This window comes from Ictidomys tridecemlineatus, assembly GCF_052094955.1.
Source record: "Ictidomys tridecemlineatus isolate mIctTri1 chromosome 12 unlocalized genomic scaffold, mIctTri1.hap1 SUPER_12_unloc_7, whole genome shotgun sequence".
NCBI classification, from domain to species: Eukaryota; Metazoa; Chordata; class Mammalia; order Rodentia; family Sciuridae; genus Ictidomys; species Ictidomys tridecemlineatus.
Genome location: NW_027520965.1, coordinates 124,205 through 147,237, shown reverse-complemented (window position 1 = coordinate 147,237; position 23,033 = coordinate 124,205). Strand labels below are relative to the sequence as shown.

Sequence of the window (23,033 nt, the reverse complement as noted above, 5' to 3'; positions counted from 1 at the left end):
GATCCCTTGAAGTCTTACTTTTGGGCTGGTTCATCACCATGGCAGCATGGGTTTCCAGTAGAGCACTTGTCTCCTCTGTGGGAAACCCAGAAAAACTCTTTCATGAAGTCTCTCGCTCTCATATAGGGGCCTCTCAATTCTCTCCACTCTCCCCAGAATGTAAGAACACTTAACACCATGACCTAGGAGAGGGTGGAGCTGATGCTCATGAGATCAATGTGAATGGTCGGGGGTTTTGGACTCCTGCTTTGGACAGCATCTCTACATAAGCATATTTTTTTTCCAATAGAACTACAAGTTTGGAAAGCTTATGCAACTCATCAAACGTATATATTGCTGCAAGGGGATTCAAGCACTATTTTATAGTTCTTCTGATGTAAAAGGATTGTATAATCATTAATAGGTAAGAAATAGTAACAATATAAATTTTCTCATTGTACCAATAAAAACTTTTAGCCAAATGAGAAAGCAAATTGAGAAATAAGGAAGGTCATGTATCATATCATGTATCATATTTCCGTTTTAATCATTCTTGAACTAACATTATCTCTTCAATATCCTCACGTAGCAATATCGTAGACATGATCTGAACTCTTGTGAAAGATTTCATCACACTCTGTTACAGCTTTCCTTTTCCCTGCAAAGTTCCTCCACTTGTGTTTTTGGGATATCCATCCTGGTGTTCCCCATGCAAAGTTAACCAGAGGAGGAAAGGAGGACTTGATTCAGTCTTAAAATCATTCACTCAATCAAAATATACTATTTACACACAAGTATTAAAATTGTATAACATAAACACAAGCAGGGAGTTCAACATAGCAACAACAACATTAAAAATACCCTGCTATCTAGTGTAGACTACAGCATGGTTTTCTGTGTGTATAAACTCTTCTTTTCATCAAGGAATAACACCCACCTTACTTGAGGTAAACTTTCCCTTTTCCACCTGAAATTTCATTTTGAGAATCTAATTTTGATGTTATAAAATATTGTAATACATCATACTGAGTAGCGCAAATGGCTCTCACCAGTGTGGGTGGATATCATCCAATCCACTGGATAGCGCGTCTGGACCTCGCCCCAGCGCACCAGGCAGAACGGAAAAGTGTCTCCGTGGGCCCGCACTTGTTCTGTAAATAGAGGAGGCTGAGATTTGGCTCCTGAGACCCCAGAAGCTGGAAGGAGGTGGGTGGAGGCCTAGCCCCAGACTGACAATAAATACACTAAGAAAGAACTAGCTTTCCCGTTATGAGAAACCTGCCTGGTAAGAAACAGCCTAAGGAAGGGTTCAGAAGTATTACCGAGACATGAATGGCTAATGGATGCCAGGGAAGTATCGGGGTCCCTTCTCTCTTTCATTTGTTCATCATGCATTGGTCGAAGGCCTGAGGAGGAAAAACAGTCTCCCTGCAACGGCCTCAGCCCCTGAGCCCAAGCACCAGCTAAATCCATCACTGGCTGGAACTTGTTTTCTCAACTGAGGACACTGGACTCAGAGAAGAGACTGCATAAAAGCAGCAGGCTTTGCTAGAAATGTCGGACTTCCTCTCTGGGGTCCTGTGTGACCACTTGGGAAATGGCAGTAAGACTGGTGAAGACCTAAGAGGCACTTACAATAAGGAGAAAGACTCGCAGAGGGCCTCCCCCCCCTGCAGGAAAGCTCAGAAAATACAGGATTTATTAACTGCCTACTATGTGCCCTGCCCTGCTGGCCACCATCCCTAGGGGGACATATGAATCACAGTAATGAATTAGAACCTCATTAAATTAGACAAGTCGGGGGTCTGGCCTATCTGCCTTAATGAAGATCTGATTTATTAACTATCTTTAAAGAAATGCAGTTTTATTACTTTCAAGTATAAGCATTGATTCATATCAAGTGCCAACAAGCATTGCCAAGTGGAGGTCCTGATGGCCCTGCCTTTAACGAAAAGATAAGATTAATTTGTAATTAACAGCATCCATTTGCATGGAAACAATTAATGGGCTAAAGCCCTCATAAAAACAGTGCAATCTATTAACTAGATTAATAATGCCCCCCTTAGAATCTATGATAACTTATTAGTTTTTTCCAGAAAAGACAAAGGTCAGATTTCCAGGGACTTGAGTGCTGTTGCTGAGCCCAGAGAAAATTATAAAGATGTCCAAGCTTGTTTTCAGGATCCCTGTCTCCCTTATCTCTCTTTCCTTCTCAGTTTCTTTCAGCAGGCCCTTATTAAAGGCAACTGAAAAAAAATTTAAAGAAAAAAGTAGAGGATGACCCTTGACCTCAAGGAGATTCCAGGCTGGCTAGGAAGACAAGATGCTCACACGTTAAAAGATTAGGGAGAAATCCAAGCACTAGAACAAGGCAATGTGTAACTATTAAGTAAATTCCAACTGCAGGAAACTAGTTGTGCCAGGCACTGTGGGAAATCCTTGAAATTGTATTTGTTAATTCATAACAAATGAATTTTGTTCATGAAATTTGTCCAAAGCAGCCATTACAACTTCCTTTCCCATTCTACAAATGAAAAATCAGAGGTACTGATTGCTCTGTATCTTGCCTACAGTCACACAGCTGATAAGACCTGAGGTTGTCCTGCAATACCTGGATATTGCCCTCCTAAAAAAAATGATTCTACAATGAACCACATCCCCAAGTCCTCACACCACTGTGTAGATAGCTCCTCTTGAATTTGGGCTTTTTCTCTGGCTCACTTTTGACCAACTGCAGAGGTAATGCCTGACTTCTGTGGCTAGATCATAGGACACCCCACAGCATCTTCCCAAGCATGCTGCAAGGAATCCCAACACTGCCAAATGCAGAGGCTGTGTGAAGAAAGATGTCTGAACAATTCTCACCTACTCTAAACATCTCCGCTGAGATATCAGACATTTGAATAAAGACCCCATCTGGACAGAAGCCCAGTTGAACTTTTAGTTGACTCCAATTCCAGTTGCCAGGTGACTACAAGCGCAAGAAAGATCCCCACCAAAACCTACCACAGCCTATCTGGGCCCAGCCAATCCATAGAATCATTATTTTGTATAATTCTGTGCAATAGATAACCCAGAACTATCTGATAAGATGCTAATGCAGAGTTAAAAGCTTAGCCACCATGCCATACCAGCTGTTAGGTATGTAGACCACCATTGTTGAGGACATGTGTCTTCCCACCTTATCCTTCATTCTTCCCTCAATTGAATAGCATCAAACAGGCCTCCTCCTTTATTCTGATCCCAGTGCTCTGAGAATGGTGTTCAGTTTGTGTGTAGCCTCAGCTTCCACAGACGAGCATCCGAGAGATAAGTGCCAAAACATTGAACAGAGGACAGAATGTGCATGTCTCTAAGACCCATTTTTGTTCCCTACTTGTAACTGATGGCAAGAAGTTCTACCCTGAGTAACCCATTCAACCTTCTGCCTTTCTGGTGTGAGTGCTGTGTCCTGGTCTCTGCTTTTAAGCTCATGTGTCCCTCCTCCAATGCTCGTTTGCCTCTCTAGATCCATGAAGTTTGTGCACTTGAGCTCTGCAGGTGCCTAATTTTATTTGGGAGCTAGGTAGATATCTCTCTGAATTCAAGTGAATTGTCTAGCATCTGACCAACTCCTGGATATTGGTCTACATTGGTCAATCTCCCAACAATGAGTTCTTCCCTAAGTAAAACACTTGTGACCTATTCTAACTTTGGGGTCCTCTTGCCCCAATATTCCCAACAAAACAAGCTGAGATTCATATGCAACAAGGGGGACAAATGACTACAGCTACTCAAAAGGTGATATTGCTTAAGACTACCACCAGGAAAGTGTGTTATGCAGAGTCAAAGTCTGTTACTAATAAAACAAAGCTCTTGTTATAAAATTGCTAACAGCCTTACATTGTGGGATAAATAAATTTCATGAGCTTCTTTTCAAAACCCCCCAAATCCCCAAACCTCCCACCAAATCAGATGATTTCATCTGCCATATATATGGCTGGACACTTCCATAATTGTGTGCATCCTTGAGATGTTACTTAGGATCCCTTTCATAACTAGGAAATAAACTGGGCTTCAATTGGAGGATGAGGCCATCACAAAAGAAAGAAAACTTCTCTCCTCTTCCTCTCAGCTGTCCACACTGCCCAACCCTGTGGGCTCCAAAAGAAACCCCTAGATGAGAAATATGCCTCCCAGAAAGCACGGGACAAGCAAGTACACATCACAAGTGAAGGTATCTTTCTGGAGACAACCCTGCCTCTGGCAGAGCCCACTAAGGAGAATAACATGGCAGTCCTCAGGATCCCCCATCTGGAGGCAATACCCTCATAAAAACCTGGACTGTCTCATTTTCTGACTTTGTGAATTGGAACAAGTTTCTTAACCACTAAGGCTAGTACCCTCCTCTGTAAAATGGAATGGTCGGTATTTATTGCAAAAATTAGATGAGAAAATACTTTCAAAACTCGTATACATAATAGTAAGATGTATCTATTATCATTAGATATATCTATTACTGGTTTTCATATATTTGAGTCAACTTATAAGTTTTCAATATTTGACTTCAAATCATATCTCCAAACTTAATTTATGTGACTAGAATAAGTTGGTTTTTAATATTATATTGTATTAAATGCTCACAAAACCACTATCTCACAACTGGATTTTTTATAATGAGACATGGAGAAGTGCAGTAACTTGTATTATCATCCCAAGTGTGGAAGTTAAGAATCTGTAGTTTATAATAAGCAATGATTTGGCCAAAGTGGCAAAACTCCTTGAAAAGTGAAAGCCAGCTTTAAACTCTGTCTTGAAACTTGAAATTGACCACCATGACCTTTGGAATATAATGATTCATCTGGGCTTATGCAGGCACTTGCTCAAGCAGCCACTTTCTACCCAGCCATAGAAGAAATATAACATCAGGAGGGTAAAAAAGTACCCAGGCCTTCTTCTGAAGAGGTCATAATCTAGCATAAGACACAAGGGAAATATAAACATTAACATTATTTTTAAATGAATACAAAAAATTGTGTGTCAAGATTAAAAACTATAGGAGCTCTAAAACAAGAAGAGAGGATAACACCTGGGAGACAAATGTGGTAAACTGTGGCAGGGTCTCCCCAGGAATGGATGGGACCACCCACGTTTGAAGAAATACATCAGCCCAACCAATGAATACGTGGGCATGAGAATTTGGGGTGTCACAAGGGAAGCACTCCCCAGAGCCTATATGCAGAAAGAGTTCTTATAAGGGAACTGGTAGAATGTGTTTTATTCATTTTCTTCTCCCTGGTCTTCATTTTTTGAGCCACTGTTCCACTCTGAAGATGTAGCCTACAGAGACACAGCAGAGTTACATTTCTCTTCAATGAGGGTCTACTTCCAAGTTTATGCCCCCACACACACTACCCCTTTATCTTGGACACAATTCCAAGACGTTTATATGAGGATCATTGGAGGGATCCTCCAGAGGACAGAAACAAGACAGGAAGGAATCAAACTAAGAAACAAGGGCTCCAACCCACAATTGAGTCTTATCAGCCAGCAAGCCTGCTGCCCTCTTCAGATCTCAGGGATTCCTCTCCAAAATGCCCAAACTAAGAGAGGATTGATGCTGTCCACTAGCAATGTAACACCATGGAGACATCCCACGCCATTCACATTTGAGTCAACTTGGGACCTTAAGCTGGGATGTGTCCATTAAACACTGATAAAATAAAGAATGGAAAAGTGAGAAGAATGGAAGGAAGAAGGGAGTCTCAAATGGTTAGTGGACTAATCAGCAAGGATGTCCTTATTGACCAACTGTGCTTCTCCAGCACATCACAGGGCACTGTTGAAAGACAGGAAAAAGAACATAATCCAGATAGAGGCAAGACAATGTCAACAGGTGTTCACCTAGTAGAACCAATAAAGACCAGAATAACATAACACTTAACTAGTCATAAGTGTAAGAAGTAGATGCTTGGAAAGCAAATGTGGTAGTGAGTGGATTGAAAAGGAGTGGTCAACCTGAGTGGCTTGAAGGTTACCTAGGATAAATGATGGAGGAAGGTTTCCAAGGTGAAGGGAACAGTTTGGATGAAGGCCAGGAGATCAGTATTAAAAAAACCACACGTCCAGAACATTCTGGGTACCGTATTGCTAACATGTCTAGTTCACATCACAAATACGGATGGACACACACACACACACACACACACACACACACACACAACCCTCGGGACCACTCAAGGCACAAGGGATTTGGAGACTTCCTCTCTAGCAGCTCCCAGGTCAGGGCCAGTCCTGAGGACCTAAGAGGGTGAGAAACCATGTAGACCATCTAGACCTCTTACACCTTCCAGAAAGCCCTGGAATGCCAACAACCTGGATTCTGCTCCAAAATCCCAGAGAAGGGGTGACACAAGGTCACCCTTATCCACTCTTGATAGAAAGTTTATTCTGTAAGAACTTAAATCATTCTCACAAAATGTGATCACATTCATCCTTATTGTGAATGTGCCTCTCAGTTTCCCCATGTCCTCTCCTCTCTGTGGACTCTTCCAGGACACCACAGGACTCCCTAAGGGTGCTGGGGGCATTGCCCTCCTGGGAGGACCTATGCTGGTGGCTTCTGCTCTCTCTCTCTCTCTCAGCACAGTGCCCAGAGTCAGGCTACTACTTGCTTCCAGAATCCAGTCTCCTGCGCCTTGACCACTAAAGAAAGCCCATCTGACGCTCCACCCTAATCATATAGTGCGTGTTTTTGGACATTAAATGGCAGCAACTGTCGTGAGAAATGTCAAGTTGAAGAACACCGGAGACCCCACCCACAACTACTTGCCTTCTCTCCCTATTGACACAATCCTTTGAAAGCTGTGGGAAGTAGGAAATTGCTCACTCTCTTTTAATCAAGGACACTCTTTAAGATGCTTAAGTACAATACTATTTAAAAATGGGCAGTTTTATATAAAGGAAAGAAGAAAAATATAGCAGGAATGTACAGTATATCAGATTGAATTAGTTTTTCATGCCACAACATGTAAACAAATCAGTTTAATTAGAACACCTTGTTTTTATTGCATTCTGAGCAATTTTTCAATGATGAGGAGGAAATAAGATAGTGGGGAAAGGATTCTAAACTTTCTCAGGCACCCTCTGGAGATTTTCTGTACTCCCTCTGATGACCTAGGCTCCAAGAGTGTTCCCCAAAAGTGTCCCTTGTACCCCCTCTTTGTATTCACCCCATTTCTCCAGCTGCCTTCAAAGTAAGGACCTCCATTTGCAGAGGTTTCAGCAGATTTTATGCACAGAGGTGAAATGAGATAAGGTCTCTGTCATGAAGAAAGCTGGGGACCCCTCAAAAATGGGGGGACCTGGACCTGAAAAGTCTACCAGTCTCCAGCCAACAGAGAGGAGCAAGCCCTGGACCTGAGTCAGACACCTTGTTCACCATAGCACTGAGGGCAGCTCCCTTGCTCGGGTTTCTGCCTCCTCCTGAGGCAAGTTCAATTTTTGCAGGTAAGAGCCTCATGGAGAGCCCCTGACGGCCCCACAATGGGATTGTGACCTACGTATCAGACTTATGTTCTGACCTATGTATCAAACCTATGTTGCATACATACCCACCTTTGCAGAGAGGCCTAAATGACAGGATCTGGGAAGGGTTTATAGAAGGCAGCTTGTTGCCCCTCACCCCATTCAGAGCCCAGAGGATGCCCTGAGCTCCCCCCACATTCCTGCCTTGGTTCTCTCCTCTCCATTGTGAACCCTCTTACATGCACCTACTCTTTCCTCCTCACCCCCACCATGGCACTCACACCTGCAGGAGTATGTTTGTATTTTTGGTTTCTGGTCGGTTTCCTAACAAGCAGAAGATTTAGCTTTTAATCCATCTGTTGGGTGCAAAGCATAATATATTCTGGGAGTGGATTAGGGGACTAAATTTGGGAAATGTGTTGTCAAAATGTGGGTTTTCAATGCAAGCTTGTTGATGAGGGTGTCATTTGGTGTCTGAAGGCCTTTTTGGAGTCGCTATAAGAAGAGGGTTGAGGACGAGGAGAGCAACAGGTGTGCAGAACTCATCCTCCGCAGAAGGGTGGAGGTGGAAATGTTTCTTTGGGGGATTCCCAATTACTGCTTTCTGGGCTCTCCTCTTCCTCTTGCTTCCTCTCTCCTATTACAGGACCCCTCCATAGTACCACCCTCCACACACTGACTTATAATTAGTCACACATAGAAGTGACAGCTACTAATAAAACATGAATCTTTCTTGCATACGTGCATTTCAGTGACAATGAATGCCTTATGTTCTCATGTGGTGGAACTGTGGGCATCATCCAACATTTAGAGATGATGTTGGAAAGGAGAGATAGACTCCCATCTCACAGACAAAAAAAAAAAAAACAAGTGCCCGCTGGACCTATCACTCATGTAACCCCCAAGATCAGCTTGGCCATTAGGACACAGGTTCCCTCTTGAGTCTGGAAGTGATCAAAAATGCTGCAGTTTATCTTCTTTCTGGAAATATTCACTGTAATATTCACCTGAAACCTAGGACCAGATGGAGGCCATAGGAGGGGGTACCTAGAATTCAGGAGTCAGCTGCATACATGGGAACAGAAAAGCAAAAGCCATAAGATGACAGAGTAAGCTGGTAGATGAAACTGAGGATGTGCAAACAGTGGAATCATTACTTACCCTTCCAGGTGGGGCTGGAGCATCACAGAAAAACATCATGCATCTTAGAGAAAGTTGATAATAATGAAGAAAGCTGTCCAAAGCATCTTGATTGGTCAGACTCCAGTAGATTGTCTGCAGCAAGGGAACATTTATGGCCTCTCAGAAAGGCTGACCACCATGGTCTGGGCATAGACCGACTGTGCAAAGTAGAGAAGACTGACCCTCCCTCAATACAACAATAGATCAAAATGATGACAGCCTCCATAGTATACATTTGTTACAACAGCTTGGGGTGCAATCTTCCCATCAGACTTCTCTGCCCTTTTCACAGCTGACTTGAAGAAGATGAGACTGAAACCTTCTCTGAATGCAGCCTTTGCTTGTAGCTGACCACACTATCTTCCATCAGTGAAGCACCAAGTATTACCATCCCCTGCCCTGCTCTAGGCAAATGCTAATGCACTAGAGCATATGAAAAGCACAGTCTTTGGCTTTAGGAAACTCACAGTTCACATGGGACTGGGGTGGGAACTTCACCTAGAACATAGAGAGCAGCTCCAAACAGCCAGGAGTAGGGGGAAGGCCAGAGTGGAATGTGGGTACTAGTAAAGTTAAGTTAAAAAGAGCAGGATCATCTAATAGGAAGTTGCAGGCACTGAAGAAAGACCCCACTCCTCCCAATACCAGTGCATAGACCTTGCTTTGGAGCAGACAGCTTTCATGAGTCCCATGCTAATTAAAACCTCCAAAACTATCCACCAGAATTATCTTCTTCTCCCACTTCTTCTTAGTGTGTTTCAATAGGACCCAGAAATAGAGCTTGTCTGTATTGCCTCATGGACTAATATCAGCGAACCCAATTTTGCTTCCTCATGGTCATATCTGGGCAGCAAAGGAAATGGTTCAGGGTTTCATATTCAGAAAATAAAAAAATGGTACTACCGTGCCTGAGTGGAGATATGATAGATGACAGGAGAGGAAACACTAATGCTAATGGTGGGACTGAGACTGCCAATGGGACTTGATGCAATCACTGGACAGGAGAGAATCATAATAATGTAATGAATGTCCCAACTGGGGTAAGGAATACCAGAAGTAAAAGCCGGAAAAGCTTCACCAGTTCCATTGGTGGTTTCCATATCACTGTCCTTTCTCCTTTTCTCCCCTGCATTATCTGTTTTTACTCATATGGATTATTACCATCAGCACATAAACATGCCATTATGTTTTCCACTAAATAAAAGGCTTCTTGACCTCATATCTCTTTCTGGCTATTGACCTATTTCTTTATTCACCTTGAACAGACCTTCCCAAAGGGTCATCTACACTCCAAAATTCCTTTCCTTTCTTTCTCACTTGAACCCAACTCAATTCACCTTCCACCCACACCTCTCAACCTGAAATGTTCTTACCATGAGCCCTAGTGATGTCCACATTTCTGTATTTACCTGCCAATTCCCAGTCTTCATCATATCTGACCTATGACCTACCAGCAGGATTCCACAATGTCATTTACCTCCCAGGATTCCTCTTTCTCTCCTCTCTCCTCTCTCCTCTCTCCTCTCTCTTCTCTTCTCTTCTCTTCTCTTCTCTTCTCTTCTCTTCTCTTCTCTTCTCTTCTCTTCTCTTCTCTTCTCTTCTCTTCTTCTTCTTCTTCTTCTTCTTCTTCTTCTTCTTCTTCTTCTTCTTCTTCTTCTCTCTCTCTCTCTCTCTCTCTCTCTCTCTCTCTCTCTCTCTCTCTCTCTCTCTCCCACTCTAAATAACTCCTCAATTTTCTTTTCTTCCAACACTCATCTCCTGGCTGATATGAATAGAATCAAAGACTCTAAATACTGCCATGGGCTAATGAATCCCAAATTCATCTCTCCAGTCTAGATTTTTCCCCTGAATTTGAGATGCATATCTCAGACTCCTATATGACAATCTCCACTTGAGTGTCTGTGTCCTCTCAAATACATGTCCAAAATTGAAAACCTAACTTTTTGCTGCCTTAATCCTTCTCCACCAGCAACATTTCCCAACTCAGCCACTCAGGCCAAACATGTTGACTCCTCTTTTTCTGTCATATCCCATATCTCATCTGCCACTTGATTCTGTTGATTCTACCTTCAAAACACATGAGCTCCACCATCACCTTCCAAGACCAGTGGACCATTATTTCCTCTCTACATTGCTCGCACAGCCTCTCTTGCCTCTTTAGGGGTATTCTTAGCACAGAGCTCTAGCAGGTGCTTTGAAAGGTACTTCTTGTCATTTAATATAAGAATCCTGTCATGCATATGTTTGAAACCTTCCATTGACTCCCTATTTCACAGAAGCACTCACAATGTTCTATGAGATCATCTCTCCCCATGGCCTCTCTGACCTCAACTCCTGTTACTCTTCCCCTCACCACCCTCTCCAGTTACATTTTCCTTCTTGCTGCTCTTCAAATACACTCTGCATACCTTAGGGTCTTTATTCTGGAGTTATTATGTCTAGGATATCCTATCCCACAGCTTGCTTGACTCACTTAAGCATTCCTTTCCAGTCTCAGCTCTCACTTTGTCAGGGAGGACCGCTGACCACCTTATTTAATCCTGCCACCTGCCTGCCTCCATATCCATCTTGCTCAGTCCTCTTATTTTCCTTTGCATTCTTTCATAATATACATCAAAATACTAAATCATTTATTTGTCTTTATGTGCATCTTCCCCTACTAGGATATAGGCTCTACACAGGTAAGAATCTTTGCTTCGTTCTCATCTTTAGCCCAAGTGCCTATAGAAGTGCCTGGTACACTGGTGCTTAATAAATATTTTACAGATTCCCTTGTTAACCACTCATACATAGCCTGCTTCACTCACTTCTCCAAGCTAAGGTCTCTGTGATGCTGTTCTTTAAGACAACAAGTGTCTGAACATCTGAAAAGAATGCTTACAACAGCTACAACAACGCATGTATTGCTTGCAAGTTATGCCACCTACCAAGCACATGAGCAGGGCTCGAAGTGTACCAGATGCCATGGTAAACTCTTCACAAGAAATATCTTTTTAAATTTTTTATTCTTTCTGTAAGATAATATGGTAAAATGCATAATACGGATAAAAAATATTTCACTCCCATCTCATTTGCAGCATCCATACTTTGGGTCCCCTGTATGAGTGAGGTGTACTTTTTCTCTGCTCCCATTTCCTTTGAATATGGCTAATGATGTATGAGTGGAAATGAAAGCATCAAGTTCCAAACCTAGGCTCTGGAAGCTCTCACATATTTCCTCCAGCTGAGTAGCACTTCTGCCATCCTCTTGAAAAGAACATGGATCACTGGATCTGGAGCAAAATGCCATGTGGATCAGAGCCACCTCAGCAACACCCAGCCTAGATCAGACACCCTTGCTGATCCTCAACCATAGGAGTGGTGAAAGTGATGGTTGTTTTAAGCTTTGAGATGGTTTACTATATAGCAATGGTTAGGTCTTCTATTTTAAAGATGAAAAAAAATGAGCCTGAGCAAAATCAAGTCGTCCTCCCGAGATCTCAGAGTTGCTGAATGGTGAAACCAGGGCCTAATTCACACCTTCTGACCCCAGAGCCCTGCACTAACTGATAGGCACACCCACCAGCTCTGGGCTTGCCTTCCTTTGCTCTTCTGTAGCACACATTGCCTGGATATGCTCTGAATGTCTCTCCAAATGTATTTATTTATTTATTCATTTGTTCACCCATATTTCTGAACACTAAAAAAGTCAATTGAGTATCACAATGTGCCAGTAGTTTTAAAGTTGCAGGAAATGCTGAGCTAGAATCTGAGCTAGATAAACAATTGGTGACAATTGCTGAAAGATTCCAAGGAAATAGACTCTGGTGTGGCTTGAAGCACCCAGATTTAGAGAAAGAAGCAAGCTTGAGATGGCTGGTCAGGTTTTACCTGGGTGCTCGTGGAGCACCATCTTCCTTCCTCACAGATACTCCTAACATTCATGACCTTTTGCTTCTTTCTCCTCTTGGAGTAGATAAGAAAACCTAATATTATTAGTTACTGCCACTCAAGGTTAAAAATAGACAAGCCATTTTCAGGCTTCATCAAAACAATATCATAATGAGTCACTTATTTTTTAGGATTATGAATATCCAAAAAATATTAAAACCTTCTCAAAAGAGTGAGGTAATTCTCATTGCAAGTGAACATGATTCCTTATAAAATTTTTGGCTTGCCTGGTGCCATGTGGTTAATAGGTGGCATCATTAAAATGAGAGCCAGAGCCTTGGAGAATGAGAAGGAACAGGGATGGAGAAGAGGGACAGGTCATTCTCTGACCTTGGTTAAGTTAGTTAGCCTTCCTGAATCCCTGTTGCTCTATTCATCAATTAAAAGTGAGAATAATTCATAAGGCGATGGTGATGGTGAGTTAAGTTAAAAAATAAAAGATCTCACAAGGTGTTTGGCACCTATCTGGAAGTAGAAAGAAAGCATCACCCATTCAGTAAATATTCAGTGAATGATTCCACATGTGCCAGGTTCTGTGCCCTCTGTGGGAATGCAGAGGTGCCTAAAATGCTCTCCCTCATGGAGTTAAGAAAATAGTAAGAGGGATGGACAAGTAAAATTGGCAGATACAACACAGTGAGCCATGTGCTATGTGCAAGCGAAAGATGAATTCTCACTGATTTGCATTTTCTGATTCACAGTTCCCAAACCTGAAACATTTGTCAAAACCTCAGAAGAGGTTTCAAATAGTAATGCAAAGAACATTTCATCCCTGTAACAAGATGAGAAGGACCCATTCCCAGCACCCTGATGAAGCTGACATCCAACCCAGAGGGAAATGGCCCTGCACTATAAAAGCCCAATGAAATACACTGAACCACATCCAACCAAGACCTATGGCTGTCTCCGTTCTGTGTTAATCCCACTCAGACATTGAATGTTTGCTTCACAGCCTCATGTAATCCTCATAACATTCCTAGAAAATGAGAGCTATTATTTATCCCTTTTTCACAGATTAATGAACCGGTGCTGAGAGAAATTCAGTAACTTCTCCAAGGTCACACAGGTGGGAATTGACAGCTAGGAACCCACAGGACTGGGACTTAAATCCAGGAGCTCTTAAGCAGTTAGGGTCCTTCCTTCTTAATAGGTCTGTCTGATAAGGCAAAAGACCCAGCAGACATTGTGCAGGGTGCTCTTGCAGACCTAAGCCTATTTATGATTGCTCAGTTACCAAGAACCACAGGACCAAATTGGGGTTATAAACATAAGAGCTGTGGACAATCTGTGCAGCGTGAGTTATTAGGAAAGACTGTGAAATAGAGGTAGGACTTAAGTTCGTGCCTGGGTGGAGCATAAAAGCAGCATCCACTCTGTAATTCTTTTGATAAAGATGCATGTTCTGTGCACTGAGCTGCAGTTTATTTCTTATTCATCTGCCTTTGTTCTCTTTCTTAGAACATCTTAGATGCATAAAGAAAGAAAACAACTGAGCTTGCTCTATTACTGTAATTACAGCATGACACAGTGGTGATTGGAGAGTAAACCACCTCAGGGGCTGTGGAAAGGAGAGACAAATGCCAAGGGAGCTACCCATGTCTGTAGGAGGGCAGGTCACAGGGCTTGCAGACAAGGAAAGAAACTTTTCATGATACAGGATTCTTGTCTTCTCGCGGAGTTCAGAAAATAGTAAGAGGGACAGACAAGTAAAATTGGCAGATACAACACAATGAGCCATGTGTTAGATACTTCTCGTGATGCAGGATTTAGAAAGCCCAGGATCACCCTTAGAATCGGCATTAGTTCATGATTCTATCTGCTTCACCCTCCCGCTAGGAATGATTCTCTTCTTCTCTGACTTTCCATAATAGATTAACTAGGCCTCTTTGGGGCCTCTGGTCCTTTTCATTTTGTATAGAATTATGTATGTGCTACTTACTTCTTTGCCCAACTTTAATCTCTGTGAAAACAGGGCTCTGTTTTGAGGTATCTTTGGCTCTCTCACAGCCCTACTGTAGCACATGTGCCCATCATACAGTTCATAAATGTTTATTGAGTGTTGAAGATACAGTTTCATTCCCCGAGGGGGGAAAAAAAAAACAAATCTCCCACATCACACTGGCTTCCTTCAAGGGTCTGGATGAGAACAAGGAAATTCCATACAGTTTACATGAATATCTGGTCCTTGGAAAATTCTGTTTTTCTAAGACCTGATGTGGAAGACCATCTCAGGTTTAGCTGATGAAGACCATAGGTGAGACCTGAGAGGAACGTCAACTATTCAGATGGGAGACAAAGATGCAGGTTGCAGCCCTGGGGGCTCCCCACTCCTCTCCCCACCACTGCGTATTCCCAGCCTCTCCTCCCCTTTCAAAATCACCATCATCTTCTGCCCTGACCACCACCTCAGGAAAGGTCCTCATAACTGTGTCCTCCAGTATTTGAGAAAACCCTGACTCCAGTCATTCCTTTCTGCTTTCTCACCTGAACAACATCACTGGATTAACTTTCTGAAACTCTTTCATCTCACGTTAATCAGAGTAAGAAATGAATAAGCATTGTGGTTGAAAGCAGAGCTCTGGAAATAGCTAGATTTGGACTCAGTCCCAGCCCTACCACTTATGAGGCCTCAATCATCTCATCTGTAAAATGAGGATAATAATAGTACTGCCTCATAGGCAGTGGTAAGAATTAAATGAAATATCACGTCCATATACCAGACTACCTGGCTCCTAGCAAGCCCTCAAGAGATGTTAAGGAATAGGAAAAATAATTTCCCTACTCCCAGAACTGCAGTATCTCTCAGTGTCTATGAGTTGCCTCCCTTTGCCTGGTCTTTCTGGCCCTCTGGATTGCCAGTGAAGTTGCCCTGCAGCTGTGACAACCCCAGCCGCCAAGAGGAGCCCTCTGCTTCAGCCAGATGCTCCTCGTGTCAACATAAGCCAGGCCACTTTCAGGAAGATAACCTCTCCTTCAGTTGATTTATTTTTATTTGTTTTAATTAGCTACACATGACAGTACAATGATCTTGACATATCAAATCTTGTCATCCAACATGTGGGTAAATACTTGGGAAGCAATCTTTGAAAGACCTTTAATCAGAACATATTTTAAGGTAAGTCCAACTTAATTCAAGAAGGAAGTCCATGTGTGTGTGTGTATGTGTTAAAGAAAAACCAGGGTTAAGTTATCTGTTGTTATAATGGTTAAGGCCTTTCATGCACAAGAGCAAAAGAAAAATATACAAATAAAAAAGATTACTAGATTTGACCACACAAATGCTAAAAAAAAGTCCCTATGTCTAAAATCATGCCATAAACAAAGCTGGAAAATGAAAGACCAAATCGGGAAAAGAAAATGTTTACACCACACATACTGAACAAAAATTAATAATTTAAAAGGGCTGTTACTAATCAATAGGAGAAAAAGACCAATAGGGAGAAATGGGCAATGGATTTAAACTGGCAAATCACAGAAAAAGAAACCCAGATGTGGAAGAAACATATGGGAAAATACTAGCCTTCTAATAATTAGATAATATCAGAGTAAAGCTGCACTTTGTTTTCTCAAATAGGACATCTTTCTATTGTGGTCAATAATGATCAGTATTGTCAGATCTGCAAATAAACAGGTTTCTTACCCTGATGGGACAGGCAGTGAGCACAACCTGTCCTGAAGCCACTCCAATGAGATGCACAAACTGTTTTTAAAAGATGTATCCTCTTGTGGGGGGTGGGGGGACTAGGGATTAAACCTAGGGTGTTTTACACTGAGTCACATCCCCAGCCCTTTTTATTGATTTATTTATTTTACAGACAGGGTCTCACTAAATTGCCTAGGCCTCAGTAACTTGCTGAGGCTGGCCTCAAACTTGCAATCCTTCTGCTTCATCTTCCTGAGCCACTGGGATTTCAGGCTTTTGCCACCACACCTGGCAAGATACGTAATTTTTGATCAGTAATTTTGCATTTAGAACTTAATCACAAAAGAACCATCCTAGATGAGCACAAAGATTTCTGCACAAAGATTTCCATCATTACTGTTTTTTTTGGAATGGAAACAAAAATAAAATAGTTTAAATTTTCAACAATAAAACGTTGAAAAGTAAATAATAGTATATTCACAGGCTAGCATGCTATGCAGCCATTCAAGATTATATTTTAGACAAATATTTAATAGTTTAAAAAATTCACCAAATTTTGTAAGTGAAAAAGTTAGGGAAGATTCCAAATATATAGTTTCGAATATATTCCTAGGGGAAGAAAATCTGGGGGTGGGGGATACATATGGGAATGTTAAGTAGCTGTCTCAGCATAGAAGAATTATCCATAATTATAATTTTTTATTATCATTTCTTTCCTAGGAGCAGAGAAGATGAATATAAGTTTAACATAACTAAATGCACCTTCCCCAGACTACCAATGTAGCTCAAGTTCTTATTTCTCCACGAGGTCTGCTTGGACCCTCCAGACTTCTCTAAACCCTTCATCCTTCTCACTCTTTCTGCTATTAATATGCATGTTATATAATCACCCATTCAATCAGATGCTTTCTTGTATTGATGTCTACCCCAGGCTTGAAAATATTAATTCCTCAACAAGATTTCATTCTGACAACTGGATTGACCTTACCAGTGGCAGATTGCATTTCCCAAAATGCCGGGAACAAATTCTTTCATCCCACATGCCCTTCCTGACATTAATACTTTTCCTATAAAGAAGCAGGGTCTATATTCTCTGTCCTTTTATCTGAGAGGGCCTATACCTGTAGCAGAAATGATGCTATATGACTTCTCAGGCTGGGACATGAAAGAGCTAGTGTATCCATCTAGCTCTTTGAGATGCTATTTTTTGAAACCCAACTACCATTCTGTAAGGAAGCCCAGGCCATGTGAAGAGTCCAGGGATGTTCTGGTGAACAGCCCTGGCTGAAATCCTAGTCAACAGGCACCAAGAACCACCAATATGCAAGTGGGAAAGCCTGTGAGATGATTCTAGTCCCACCTACTATGTGTTTGCAAACACATTAGAGACTGAACCAGAACTTCCTAACCAAACATAGTCAATCACCTGAACTTTGAGAGCTGATAACAATAAAATACCTGCTGTATTTAAGTCATTAAGTTTAGAGTGTTTCAATTTTTGCAATTGAAACTTGGAACTTACACTTCCTTTTTTTTCTTCTTTTTCTTTGCTACTTCATAGACCTCTCCCCTGGAAAATTTTCAGTCCTCAATCCCCTGGTCCTATAAAAACTAATCCATGTAAGTTTGTTATATAAATGAATGAATGAATGAATGAGTTCTAACCTTCATTTTATTCTTTACTTCAAAACTTGTGCATGTTAGCGAATCTTAATAATATTTCAACCTAAGAGAAATATTTCCAGCAGAGCAAATCCTTTTTATTCATATTCTGATCTTTATGTTTCCTTCTGTATAATTCCTTTCAGTTGCACCTCTAGCTACTACCCAGCATGCAGAAAAGTTAGTCACTAAAAAAAGAAGAGTTAATAAAATAAGAGGATCAGTGAAGACATTGATGGCTCTGGGGTTGCCCTTTCTCTGGAAGCAGCCTCTTTCCTGGAAAAGTCAGGAGCTCTTTGCTAACCAAAATGTTAATAAGATACTGCTATCTTCACACCTTCAGTAAATGAGATTGAAAACTACAGAAATACAGCCCCAAAGAGCAGACAGACCCTTTGACTTATGCCCAAAGTCCTGGCATCAGTGCCACCTATGTGGTATGAATTGAAGAACAAAGAGTCTGTTGTATGCAAATCCACCATTTCAGATCTCCTCGAGGGCTAAGCATTTTCCTCTTCAGGGTCTTCCATTACAAAAGAAAAACTCCTGGGGAGGGAGCACATGCTCATGGTGTGACAGAATCAGCTGCAGCATTATCATCCTTCTGCCCAAACATCACAGAGCGATGTGTTCATAGGAGTTGGTCCTTGGACTGGGGTGCGTAAGTGTGCACAACCAAAGCAAAGGATTGTGGGTGAGGATGCCCACAGAGAAAAAAGAATTCAAAGAAGAAATGTCTAGAAACACTGAAATCTAGCTTCCCTGTTCTACAACTTCAACAAAATTGTTTGACCTTCTATTCACTTGATGGGAAATGGTTAAATCTGGCTCTTCATTTTTGTGGATGTTTGTTTTGGTAATCAATGAATTGGAGTTACCTGCAACTAGTGTAGTTCCCCTCTTTTAGTAGGCCTCAACAGCTCTACCTTATCCTTTGCTTTTGCAAGTGCCCTCAATGTCATGAGCAGGAAGAGTCACCTGGACCACAAGATTCCTTTGCCTCAACGCTTCTCATCTCACCAGCTGGACCTAGTGACTCAAAAAGTTAAGAATGTCACGACTCAAAGGAGGAAATAGGGAAGAAGCAGGATCTATTCCAAGCACAGCTTTACATGAAATGCTCTTTAAAGGCAATGGGATCCTCTCCCAGCCTGAAGAAGAGTTTCATGATTGACTTCCTCACCATTTTTTCTCTCAACACTGTTCAAAGCAAGGATGTGAGGATGATTGGCTCCTTTTCTGCATTTACCCAACATTTTAGAGGTCACAGATTTGTGGCCACCCATATCAGCTTGAGTTTGCATCTCAATGTGCAATTTTCTGGCCTCACTAGACACCCCACCAGAAAGCTGCTGACATGGGATTTGACATACTTGACACCAAGTATTTGGTTTGATAAGAATCAAATGCAAGAAAAAGGTATTTTCTTTTCCCTTTTCCCAGAGGCATGCTTTTTTTATTTTTCCTGCCAATAATCTTTGCCAGACAAGAAAATGAAGTTCAAGGTAAAGTTCGTTCCCTATGTTTCTCAGCAAATTTCTAAAATCAAGCTCGCTGCCATTGTCATCGCCACCACTCTCCCCACCCTCACTATGTTGCCTCATATTCTATCTTTCCTAGCACCTAAACAGGTTGGCCTCATTACTTTCACCATCTCCATCACTAGTGCCAATTAATCATCACCATTAACATCCTCCGAATAATGGCCTTAGCAAACCCCAACTGGGAGAGGCCTGTTCCCATCGCTGCAGGAATTTCCATATTAAGACTTTCAAGCTCGAAAGCTCTGGAATACACTAATGGAGAGAAAGTGTGTTGGAAAAGACCCCTGGGAGAAGCTGGGAGGGGAAAGCATGCCCCAGTCGCCTCTCAAAATATCCAGCAAGCAGCCATCGGGGAGCATGTGCCCGTTCTTTGAACTCCCTCAAAGCACCTTCCCTCTGTTCTAAATCCAGGACCATCTTTGTACAGGGCTTGCTGTTTCTGGATTAATCCTTGGCCCTTGTTCAAGCCCTGGACTGCGTCAGGATGTTCACAGACCCCAGCAGGCAGGCACTGCTAAACAAGCTTTTCCGGCAGGACCCCTTTCCTGTGACACGGATTCCAAGCCCCAGCCCTGAGCGTCTGTGCTCCACCGTCTGAGAAGGCAGCTGCGCCTCGTTCTCGTTTCCACTCGCGTCTTCCTGGAGGAGGACCCCACACCTCCACCATCCCAGTCATCGGCTGCTCGGTCCTTTCCTGAGACACTCTATTTTCAGCTCCATATCATATCACGGACTCTCCTTCCCCATGGAGCAAGCTGGCGAAACATTTTTCCTTGCCTAAGCATTTGCTTCATCTCTGACTCAGATCTCAAATGCAATGAGGGGGCGAGGAAGCCAACAGGGCACCAGGAGGGAAGCCTCTGCCAGCATACTGCACCTCAGTCCACGGGCGACTTACTGTGTGAGGCTGAGCTTGACAGCTCCCCCCTCAGAGCCCCCATCTCACTTCCTGTTGTCGGAGAAAGGGTTTTGCACCATCTGCTTCCTTAGGTGTGGCAGGAGACTAACACTATTTTCCTAAATGCATTTCCAAAATTAAACACTTTCTCTCTTGGGAGGGTTTCTCTCCACAAAGGAATCTTTATTGAAATGGTTGCCTTTGTCATTCTTAACTAGCAGGGCATTCCTTCACATCACTATCATTGATGTCATCAATGATGTCATGAAGCAGGGAGCATGGCAGCCTTGAGACTGCCATCCCCAGGATCTCTTTAATGCCTCCCAAGAAAGAGTTCTCTAACTAAAAATGGGTGCTGCATCCGTTGGCAATGTTGACATTATAAAAAATGCTATTTCTACTGTGTTTAATGTTTTCCTGCTTCTTTTTGTCTCTGTCCGGTTCCTTGAGGACTTGGATGATGAAGGGAGAGACAGAAAGTGTCACCTTAATGTGAACTTGTCTGTTCTGAATGGTCCACTGTCATCCTTAGACTACTCCAGTCACTGGTTGCCAAGGCAATGCCATCACCCAACCCATCACCCGGGGTCTAAGGGCAGATATGGTGCTGACTTCCCTGTTGGTGCACCTCAGGTACAGTACAATCTTGCTAGGGTCTAACTAGAGGTGCTTGGTGGATGTAGTTTTGTCAGATGAACCTGGAAATGAGAAGACCAAGGGGAATTACACCTTGGCTTCACCAAGCCAAAAGCAGAAAGCTGCCCCAAATATTTTTATACAGTTTTCTTGTCCTCTTTGTTGCATTTACATATAATATGTTGTCTAAGTCCCAGCCAAGCCTGTGAGCAGATCACAGTGGTATTATTCCCATTTTACAGATGAGAACCAGACCCTGCACAGTAGAACATCTTTCAAGGTCTTGGTTATCTGGATATTGGGGGCTGGCATCCCAGACTGTTGTCACTTAACACTACACTGCCCACCACTTCCCTGGGTAGAATGAATGTAAGCCACAAAACAAGCCTGAAACCAGCCAAAGGAAGCAAAAAAAAAAATTATGAATGGATTGTGAAATGTGAGTTCATTGAGAAAAGCAGCTGTTCAGACATGCACCAGTGAGGACACATAGAACACAGAAGGCCTGAAGTCACCCGGAGCCACAGACACCCCCCAAGTCATCAGTGCCAAAAGAGGAGTTGGGGATCAGCTCATGAGACCCCTCCAGCTTGTAGATGAGGCGAAGAGAGCCCGGCAAAGTCACTGGGTAGTCGAGGCCACTCCAGAACTCAGCTCATCTGTTTCCAAAATCTCTCCCCTCTGAACTTTCCCTCTCTTTCCACAAGAAGGACATGACCCCCTCACAGAGTGGAGGCTCCAGCATTTCACTAGGAGCCAGGAGAGTTGGCCCTCGGCCATGGATACAGGCAGAGTAACCGAACACCCAGCCAAGGAACTTCAGAGTAACCAGTGAAGCATTCTGTGAAATTGTCTCTTCAGTGAGCTGCCTCAGGGCCTGAGGTAACGCCATTGGGTACCTAGTAACATGAGTATGACATGCAGGACTCCGGTACAGATGTGAAAATGCCATGTAGGATTGTTGATACCCAGAGAAAATTGTAGCCATGATACCCTGTTGTAACTTAATCAAATGTCCATCGGCAGAGGGCAAGGTTCTGAAAAGACAGACCAGGCTACAAATGTGTCTTGACAGAAAGAAAGGGGTTCCTGGCTGAACATGGAGCTCTGGCTAAGGAAAGCTGAGTCTAAGCTCTGACTCCTCCATCTGGAGACCAGCCCTGGATACTTGGGATCAAGAGGAAGGGAAAAGTGACAAAGACATATGGATAGAGAAACCTACTGGACCAAATAGTCAAAAAAAAAAAAAAAAAAAACCACATGCAAACTGGTTATCTTCATCTATTTTGTACGGCTGTAACAGAATGCCTGAGACTGAGTAATCTATAAAGAACAGAGATTTATTTCTTACAATTCTGGAGGCTGAGAAGTCCAAGGTCGAAGGTATGGTGAAGGCTTTCTTGCTGCATTATCCCACAGCAGAAAGTAAAAGGGGCAAGTGTATACACGTACTCATGCGGAGCAGAGAAGAGGGTCAAACTTATCCTTCTATCAGGAATCCATTGCCTCAATAACTAACCCCTGCCTGGGATAACTAACTCACTCCCACAACACCAACATTAATCCTCTTGAAGATCCCACCTCTGAACACTGTTGCACTGGGGTTAAATTTCCTACAGATGAACTTTAGGGGTCACATTTGAACCATAAGACTGACTTAAGTATTCAAAATAAATAAATAAATAAATAAATATTTTTTCAAATAAAAAGACTGTATTGGCTTTTGAAACCCAAATGTTGAAAGGTGCTCTAGCCCCAGACCCAGCAGGCTCTCTTCTCTGCCTTGCTCTGACTTCCTTCAGTCAGTTGCATTCTCCTCAAAAACAGCAAACATTGTCCAGGACAGCTTCGGACTCACAGGCCAGCAGCTTGTCACCAGCAATAGAGGTATGAACTTTGAGTAGCTAAACTAAGACCCTGTGTGCCTCCTAACTAATCACTGAGCTCTGATTGGTCAGATCTAGGCTACACTGCTTTCCAAAGCACCACTGGACTGACAGCTGAAACTGTCAATCAGCTGGATGCGTCAGGTGGGCAACACTCTCGGCCCACC

At 42.6% G+C, this 23,033-nt stretch overlaps 1 long non-coding RNA gene and 1 pseudogene across 2 annotated transcripts in view; both read left to right on the top strand.

Annotated features, from left to right (window-relative positions):
- LOC144372358 (mitotic checkpoint serine/threonine-protein kinase BUB1-like) overlaps positions 1–23,033 on the top strand; it is a 216,638-nt pseudogene that overhangs the window by 142,788 nt on the left and 50,817 nt on the right. The gene's annotated exons all lie outside the window — the stretch shown is intronic.
- Positions 86–22,689, top strand: LOC144372359 (uncharacterized). Its single transcript, XR_013432374.1, has 2 exons — positions 86–403; positions 18,049–22,689. It is a non-coding gene; the product is annotated as an uncharacterized LOC144372359 (long non-coding RNA).